Below are 10131 nucleotides of genomic sequence, written 5' to 3'. Positions count from 1 at the left end.
CCAGTACTATATGAAATGCTGAAGGATATTCTTTAAGAACAGGAAGATGAAAAAAAGGTAAAGATAAAAAATAATGATATAAGTGACAACAAATACATATCTATTAACAAGTGAACCTAATAATCAAATGAATAAAAAACCTGATGAACAGAACAGACTGGTGAATATAATAGAATCAGGAGCACGGAAAAGGAGCAGACTGACAATTCTTGGGGGGGGGGAGGGGTTGTAGGGGGTATGGGAAGAGATTGTACAAAGAGCTTACACCTATGGAGGAGGTCAGTGGGGTGTCGAGGGCGGAAAGCCTGGAGTGGGGTGGGAACCAGGTGGAGGGGAGCTATGGAGGAAAAAAAAGGAACATCTGTAATAATCTGAACAATAAAGATTTTGTTTAAAAAAGTACACATAGCATCATACTCAATGGGAAAAGACTAAAATCTTTCTGCCTAAAATCAGAAATGAAATAAAGATGCCTAATACCACCACTGATATTTAGCATTATACTGGACATTGTATAGAGAGTAAATAGGCAAGAAAAATAAAAGGCATTCAAATTGGGAGAAAAAGAAGTAAATCTTTCTCTAAACATAGATGACATGATTCTATATATAGAAAATTCCAGAGTCCACATAAAAACTACTAAAGCTAATAAACAAATTCAGCAAAATTGCAGGATCAAGATTAACGAAAAGTCAGTTGTATTTTTACACACCAGTGATAAACACTGTGAAAACTAAATTAAGAAAATAATTCCATTGCCCTAACCGGTTTGGCTCAGTGGATAGAGCGTCGGCCTGCGGACCGAAGGGTCCTAGGTTCGATTCTGGTCAAGGGCATGTACCTTGGCTGTGGGCACATCCCCAGTGGGGGGTGTGCAGGAGGCGGCTGATCGATGTTTCTCGCTCATCGATGTTTCTAACTATCGCTCTCCCTTCTTCTCTGTAAAAAAATCAATAAAATATATTTTTTAAAAAAGAAAGAAAATAATTCCATTTATAATAGTATCCAAAAGAATAAAATACATAGGTACAAATTTAACTAAGGAGATGAAAGACTTGTACACTAAAAACTACAAAACATTGCTAAAATAAATTAAGAAGACATACAAAAAAGGAAATTACTTCACGTTCATGGATTAGAAGACTTATCATTGTTAATATGGCAGTACTCCCAAAGCAATCTGAAGATGCAATGCAATCCCTATCAAAATTTCAATAGTTTTTTGGGGTTTTTTTTGCAGAAATGGAAAAGCTAATCCTCAAATTTAAATAGGATTGCAATGGACCCTGATTAGCCGAAACAGTCTTGAAAAAGAACAAAGTTGAAAGATTCACATTTCCCAATTTCAAAACCTACTACAAATCTATAGTATTCAAAATAATGTGGTACAAGATTATATAGAGAGACATACAGACCACTAAAATAGAATTAGGGCCCCAGAAATAAACCCAGACATCTATGGCCAACTTAATTTCAATAAGATCATTCAATGGACTGATAAAATAGTCTCTTCAACAAATGGTGCTGGGACAATTAGATAGTCACATGCAAAAGAATCAAGCTGGACCCCTATCTCACACTATCCAAAAAGATTATAAAAATGGATCTATGACATAAATATAACAAATAAAACTATAAACCTATAGAAGAAAACATCAAGGTAAATCTTTATGACCTTGTATTTGACAATGGATTTTATTTTTATTTTTTAAAAATATATTTTTATTGATTTCAGAGAGGAAAGAAGAGGAAGAGGGGGAGATAGAAACTTCAATGATAGAGAATCATTGATCCACTGACTCCTGCAGGCCCCCACTGTGGAATGAGCCTGCAACCTAGGCATATGCCCTGACCTGGAATTGAACCAAGACCTCCTGGTTCCTAGCTTGATGCTGAACCACGCCAGCTGGGCTGACAAGGGATTTTAAATATGACACTAAAAGCAAAAGCAACAAAGAAAAAGTAGATAAATTAGACCTCATCCAAATTTTAAAATTTTTGTTTAAAAGACATTATCAAGAAAGTGAAAATAAAACCTACATAAGGAGATAAAATATGTGCAAATCATATTAGGAAAAGGGTTAATATCCAGAATATATAAGGAACTCCTATAACTCAAAAGTAAAAAGACAAACAACCCAATTTTAACATGACCAAAGGATTTGAGCAGATATTTTTCCAAAGAAGAGAAATGATCAACAAACACATAAAAATGTGCTCAATAGTATTAGTCACTAGGGAAACGCAAATCAAAACCACAATGAAAGACCACTTCATAGTAATTTAAATGTCTATAATCTATAATAATAAAAGCATAATATGCTAATTAGACCAGATGTCCTTCGGACTACCTTTTGGATGAGGTCAGTTGGGGCTGCAGGGGAAGCCCGGCTCCGGGTGCCAAAAAGAAGCTGGTGCCAGCAGCTGGTGGAAGGAAGGTCTACTCTTGCAGAATTTTGTGCATCGGTCCTCTAGTAATAATATAAACTAGGAAAATAGCTAGTGTTGGCAAGGATGTAGAGCAAGTGAAACACCTGCACATGGCTGGTGGGAATGTAAAACAGTTCAGCCACTATAAAAAAGTTTGACTATCCCTCAAAAATTAATCATAGAATTACCATATGACCCCACAGTTCCACTCCTTGATGTATACCTCAAAGAATTGAAAGCAGGTATTCAAAAACTTGTACATGAATATTTATAGCAGCACTATTCATAATAGCCAAAAAAGTAGAAACAACTCAATTGTCCATCAACAGATGAATGGGTAAACAAATTGTGGTATATTAATATTATGGAATATTATTCAGCCAAAAAAGGAATGTAGTGTTGATACATGCTACAATGTAGATGAACCTCAAAAACATTATGCTAACTGGAAAAAAAGGCCAGACCCCCCCCCCTTTTTTAACTGCTTGATTCTATTGATATTAAATATTCAGAATAGATAAATCTACTGACACAAAAAGATTTCTGGTTGCCAAAACTCTGGGGAGATAGGAATGGGGAACAACTACCTAATGGATATGTGCATTTCTTTGAGAGTGATGGAAATGTTTTGAAACTAGATAGAGATGGTGGTTGCACAACATTGTGAATGTACTAAATGTCACTCAATTGCTCATTTAAAACTGTATCTTTACTAGAGGTCTGGTGCACGAATTCATGTACCAGTGGGGTCCCTTGGCCTGGCCTGCAGGATGGGGCCGAAACTGGCTCTCTGACATCCCTCGTGGGGTCCCGGATTGTGAGAGGGCACAGGCCAGGCAGAGGGACCCCACTGGTGCATGGTCGGGGCGCAGGAGGTTGACCAGCTGGGGAGGGACTGCAGGAGGGCTCCAGGGTGTGTCTGGCCCATCTCGCTCGGTCCAGATCAGCTATACCCCAGCAGCAAACTAACCTACTGGTCAGAGCATCTGTCCCCTGGTGGTCAGTGCACATCATAGCAACTGGTCAACCAGTCGACTGTCTGCCCTCTGGTGGTCAAAGCATGTCATAGTGAGCGCTTGAGCAGCCTTAGCATATCGTTAGCATATTACACTTTGATTGGTTGAATGGTCTACCAGTTGACTAGACACTTAGCATATTAGGCTTTTATTATATAGGATTTATTTCAGAGACAAAGGGAGAGGGAGAGAGAGAGAGAAAAAAAATATCTATGATGAGAGATAATCATTGATCCGAAGCCTCCTGCATGCCCCCTCCTGAGGGTCAAGCCTGCAACTCATGCATGTGCCCTAATTGGAATCAAACTGTGACCTCCTGGTTCATGGGTCAAGGCTCAACCACTGAGCCATACCAACCAAGTTCAATTGTTCACTTTTAAATGGTTATTTTTATGTGAATGTTACCTCATTAAAAAGTTGCCCATAAAAAATCAACTTGCCATATTTATGTGTATCTAATTCTGGACTTTTTATTGCATTGATCTATGTGTCTGTCTCTTTACCAACTGAACCACACCAGCCAGGGCTATGAGAGTGCCTCTTAACTCAAAGAAGAATAGTTTGGAAATGTGAGCTTCTCCTTTTAGGAGGATAAATAGCTTTAATGCTGGGTAATGCTTACTCACGATAGTTACAGGATGAAGAAACTTTTTAAAAATTATTATTTGTATGTGTGTGTGTGTGTGTGTGTGTGTGTTTTGTTAATCCTAACCTGAGAATATTTTTTCATTGATTTTTAGAGAGTGGGAGGTGGAGAGACATAGAGAAACATTGATGTGAGAGAGACACATCAATTGGTTGCCTCCCGCATGCACCTGCAATCAAGGGCACACACCTGCCCTTGACCAGAATCGAACCTGGGACTTCTCAGCCCACAGGTAGACACTCTATCCACTGGGCTAGAGCTGAAGAAACATTTAAAAAACCATTTTTCTAACTCTTCTGTGCAAGAAATGATTATTCCTTAAGCTACTAACTTTTCTAATTTAAGATTTTTTAAATTAAAAATACTTAATTTTACTTTTCTCCTCATGAACATTAAAGATCATTCACTTTCCCCCTCCAATGCTTTGAAACTGTGCAGTTGTTTGTACAAATCATGGACAAATACTTAGTGTGAAAATTATGTTGTTGGAAATATAGGGTGTCCCCCAAAATGTATACTAGTATGCACACTTTGAATGATAAAGGCGGTATTTATTAAACTACATTTCATTTAACAGCTAAAGTATGTATACATTTTTGTGCCTTGTATATCCATTGGCTTAAAAAAATTCATCAGTAAGCTTATTTTTCCGTAAAGGTGCAGTGTATCCAAATACTATAAAGCTTAATCTGTTGAGTTAGTGCTATGAGTGGTGCAATATCTATCATCTTACTGTGATAGAAATGAGAAGTGATTCTGATAGTTTTCCCAAATCTGAAAACTCAACGCAAGAGCTTGCTTACTTAATTTCTCTCATGAGAGGTAGATGGGGGAATTGCTTTAAGTGAAGTACAGAAATTATCAGATATGTGTATATCATATTGGAGGAAAGCAGTTCATTGTGGCCCAGTTACCATTCACAAAATTCACACAAGAAGAAAACCCTACAATAAAGCAAGGTTAGTAAATGCTTCAAAAAGTGCTTAAGGTTTGCTCCCCAATGAACCCACACAAGAAAGAAACTATAAAAGTGACAAGTGTGGAAAAGATTCAGTAATAATATGCTTGTGTACTCATTTGGAAAGGACACAACTATAGAGTATAGGTAAAGCTTCAACATTTCCTACCTGAGGATACTTCAGAGACTCTATACAAGAGAGAACCCACAGAAAGAATGTGAGAACTTCAGCAAATAATCCACTCTAGTACTAGAGGGAAAGCCCCTAAGACAGTGGTTGGCAACCTGCGGCTCGCGAGCCACATGTGGCTCGCGAGCCGCAGGTTGCCGACCACTGCCCTAAGAGAAAAGGTAGTCAACATGTAGCCATGACCCATTACACATGAGCGTAGAAACTGCAGGTGCTTAGTAAGCATTTGTCAGTGGAGTGACTCAGTGAATGCTTTAAAAATATTTTATGGAGTTCAAATATTTTGTTATCCCAACTGTCCAGTTGGATGGAAAAGACTGCTTAGCATCCTTCTTCTCAAGCTCTCTTGGGGAATTAAACTGTTCTCACTTTTCCAAAAATCGATTGCAACTCCAACAGTCTTAGTTTTAGTTTGATTCCAAGTCTTCATTCCCCTCGTTAAGATAGCTGAGGTTCTTATGATCAGCTTGAAGTTCCAGAATCCACTTAATGGTGGGGAGAACTCTGGGTCTGGGATGTGCCCAGAACTTTGGCCACTTAGACTAGGGCAGAGGAGGGGTTGAGGATTTGGGGGCTAGCTTTGGTTTGTCTTAGAAATCATCTGGGTATGGAGGATATATTTGTGAGAATTGTGAAAACTTTAATACTAATATTGGAAACTGAATATAGGGTCATGTCTCAGATTTTATTTTTAAAATAAGCCTCAATATTTTATTGATTGATTTTAGAGGGAGGAGAGAGCGAGAGCAAGTGAGACTTGTTGTTCTACTTATTCATACATCCATTAGTTGTTTCTTGTATGTGCCCTGAGGATCAAACCCGTTAACTTTGGCATATCAAGACGATGCTCTAACCAACTGAGCTACCCAGCCAGAGCAATAGATTTTGTATTTAGGTTGTTCTTTTAGTTATCTACTCTTATCCCAGTGATAAGGCTATAGAAGTTCCTTTAACAATTTCCACATGTCCACCCCAAATTCCAAGCATAAGGAGTTTTGAGACATTGTGCTGCTGGCTACTGGCTAAGCTAGGACATTCCCACTGGAGACTTCTCACTCCCCAAATGGTGTCCTACTCCTGCTTTCCACTCAAGCTTCTTCCCAACTGTCATCCCTTAGCCCAGGAAGAGCAACCACTTCCTTTATACACCAATATGGGTGTAGGATTTGCCATATATCCCATGTTTTGTTTTTTGGGGGGTTTTTTTTGAGGCACAACTCACAGAAGGTTCCACAGGGGTAGTTACCAACCATTCCTTGAAATCTGTACTCACATGAGGAATGAAAGGCAACCCCTACTCTCTTCCTACCTCATTGGTTAACAGAAACACATTTTGTGCACATGGGGCAGTGGTGTATAAGGGAACAAAGAACAAGGAAAGAGGAATGTGGCCAGAGGGAGAAGACTGCCTTGTCCACTTAAACTGACCTCCTAGGATATGTGCCCCGATAAGGAATGAGTCTTTTTAAATATCTTATATAGTCCTTTTTGTTGTTTTTTGTTTTGTTTTGTTTTTAAAATATATTCTTATTGATTTCAGAGAGGAAGGAAGAGGGAGAGATAGAAACATCAATAATGAGAATCATTGATCGGCTGCCTCCTGTAAACCCCCCACTGGGGGTCGAGCCAACGTGGGTACGTGCTCTTGACCGGAATCGAACCTGGGACCTTTCAGTTCGCAGGTCAACACTCTACCCACTGAGCCAAACTGGCTAGGGCCATTGTTGTTTTACTTAATATTTTGACTTTTACCTATAGTCTTGTTAGTTCCTAGTGTTCCCATCAGTGTTACATCAGCTTGTTGGAGCATCCATAGGAACTAGATCTTTCCTGAGGGCCAAAGGCCAAGTGAAATGGAAAACAAAAAGTTTCAAAGCTCTAATATAAGAGCCACCTCTATTAAAAACAGGCCAGGTAATACTGCAGAAACACACAGCACGCATCTCAGTGATTAAACACAAATGTTTATTTCTTGTTCCCACAAAGCCCATTATAGGCCTGGGGGACTCACAGAACAGCTAACCCACTATGTAAGGGACTCAGCATTCTAGACTGATTTGATCTCATGACACCTCTCTCTATATGTGCTTCCACGATTGAGGCAAGAAAGGAGAGCACTAGAGAGTCTTGTACCAACAAATAAATACTTCAGCCCAGAAGTGAGGCTTCTGCTAGCAATCCACTGAACAAAATGACCTGATGACCTTGTCTAACTACAAAGAGTAAAGCATAACCTTTTTCTTTTTTTACTGTTCACTAGAATACAAGCTCCATGTGAGTATCCATTTTTTTCTTTTTTAAAATATATTTTATTGATTTTTTATAGAGAGGAAGGGAGACGGATAGAGAGTTAGAAACACCGATGAGAGAGAAACATCGATCAGCTACCCCCTGCAAACCCCTACTGGGGATGTGCCCCCAACCAAGGTATATGCCTTTGACTGGAATCAAACCTGTGACCCTTGTCTGCAGGCTGACGCTCTATCCACTGAGCCAAACCGGTTAGGGCCATTTTTTTTCTTGTTCACTATTATATCCTTGGTCTAGAACAGTGCCTAGGTGCATAATAGGCCATCATTAAATTAAGTAAATGAATGAATGTACTACCAACAAGAAATTCACATGTATCTTTGGAGAAGAGATGAATCCCAGGGATCTAAAGCTGAGGGTGTTGGGTAAGAGCTACTCAGACTAAAGCTTCAGAGCTGGCCATGCTTAAGAAATAATTTTTGGTGGCCTGCCAGTGTAGCTCAGTGGGTAAGTGTGGACCTATGAACAAGGAGGTCATGGTTTGATTCCTGGTTAGGCCTGGGTTGTAGCCTCACTCCCCAGTAGGGGGCATGTAGGAGGCAGCCAATTGATGATTTTCATCATTGATGTTTCTAACTCTCTCTCTCTCTCTCTCCCTTCCTCTCTCTGAAATCAATTTTAAAATATTTTTTTTTTAAAAAAAATGATCATTAAAAAAAAATACTTGGTGTAGTTCAACTTCTGGAAGAAAATAATTCCCACTGAAGAAGCCAGACCAAAGCTCAGGTGATATATACAAAAAAATCACTGAAGCCACAAACCAAATCAATTCAGCATAACCACCACAACCAGTGCTCAACTCCTGAAAGAAGCTGCAAGAGCCACAAATGCATCTACTCCTTATATATGGTTAGTTCACCCAATATATCTGGGAAGCGGGAGAAAGAGAAAGAAATGCACATTAAGCATCTACTATTGGCCAGGCTGGTAGGTGCTTTTCTTTCATCAATCCCTGTAATCCCCAGATCAACCCTGAGGTGAGTGTTTTTCTATACATAGAGAAAATGGAGACTGGCTGGTGCCTGAGGGGAGGGGATGGGTGACAGGATAAAGGTGATAGGATTAGCTAAAGAACATATATACATACCCCATGGATGCGGACAACAGTGGTGAAGGCCGAGGATGGGGGAGACAGGGGTGGGTGGAGGTGGGCAAATGGTGGGGAAGAGGGGGATACCTGCAATTATGTCAACATTAAAAAAATTTTTAAAAAGAAGAGAGAAAATGGAGACTTAAGAATGTGTCAATAACCAATCAAGAAACAAAAATGTTTCATAAGCTGAAAACAGATATAATACAATGTTATCTAGGCTGACTCCATAGGAATAACATACAAAGTCCTGACAATCCTGCCTTCAGGTCTGACTAAAGCAGCCAAGTGACAGCCAACAGACCCACTAGCTTTGGGGTCTTGAACAAGTCCCTGTATCTCTTTGTGCCATAACTTCTTCATTTATAAACTAACTAGAGGCCCAGGGCATGAAATTCATGCACTGGGGGTTGGGGGGGTCCCTCAGCCTGGCCTGCACCCTTTCACAGTCTGGGACACCTGGGGGATGTCTGCTTGTGGGCTTAGGAATCGGGCCAAAGCTGCAGTTAGACATCCCTCTCACAGTCCAGGACCCCTCACTCCTTACTGCCCGCCTGCAGTGGAGGCAGGAGAAGCTTCTGCCACTGCCACTGTGCTTGCCAGCCATCAGCCTGGCTTCTGGCTGAGCGGTGCTCCTCTGTGGGAGCGCACTGACCACCAGGGAGCAGCTCCTGCATTGAGCATCTGCCCCCTGGTGGTCAATGCGCATCACAGCGGCCGGTCATTCTGCTGTTCAGTTGATTTGCATATTAGGGTTTTATTATATAGGATAGATTTGGAAAAGATAATTTAACCCCTTTCCTGATACAACCTGAAAGCTCTAACAAGAACACATCTGTATTAAAGGTAAAAATAGATAAAGTGTGAGTTATAATATCTACTGCCTATAGGTTTTCAGCAGTCTATTAAGCATCAACCAAGACTACTATTAAATGCTGAAGAAAACAGATACAGGTAGACCCTGCCTAATAGTTTACAGTGTAAGACAACCAATATGGATGTGGATTAGCTCACTTTTGCCAACCACTCTGCATCAGTTCCCAAAACTATCCTTTGGGAAACCTGGTACCCTGCTGAATGGATTCCTGGGTCACCATGTACAGTAAAACACAGGATCCTGCCTACAGCACGTTTCAGTTCCCAGACACACAAATCTCTCCTGATTCTTAATAACAAAAGCCAAATGAAAAAGAAAACAAAATCCTGAGAAGTGAATCCAGGACTCCCATTTCTTTTAGGCCTCAGGAAAGTACTAATTTTTATGGCTATGTTATCCTATTGACATTATGAGGAAAGGAAACAATCTAGTTTCTTTTATTGCAGAAAAAAATTTCTTTACATCTAATATATTATTCCATGGCTAAAAATTCCAACCCATCCTATATAATAAAGAGGTGATATGCAAATTAACCCTCACATCTCACAAAGATGGCTGCCTATGACCAAGCCAGCAGGGGGGATAGTGAGGGAGGACCAAACGACTGAACAAGC

The 10131-nt window shown here is 40.0% G+C and overlaps 1 protein-coding gene across 1 annotated transcript in view; it reads right to left on the bottom strand.

Annotated features, from left to right (window-relative positions):
- ZNF75A (zinc finger protein 75a) overlaps positions 1 to 10131 on the bottom strand; it is a 36153-nt gene that overhangs the window by 14751 nt on the left and 11271 nt on the right. The gene's annotated exons all lie outside the window — the stretch shown is intronic.

This window comes from Myotis davidii, unplaced genomic scaffold, assembly GCF_000327345.1.
Source record: "Myotis davidii unplaced genomic scaffold, ASM32734v1 scaffold555, whole genome shotgun sequence".
NCBI lineage: Eukaryota > Metazoa > Chordata > Mammalia > Chiroptera > Vespertilionidae > Myotis > Myotis davidii.
Note: the sequence above shows the minus strand (reverse complement) of the source record. Positions and strands in the feature narration are given on the sequence as shown.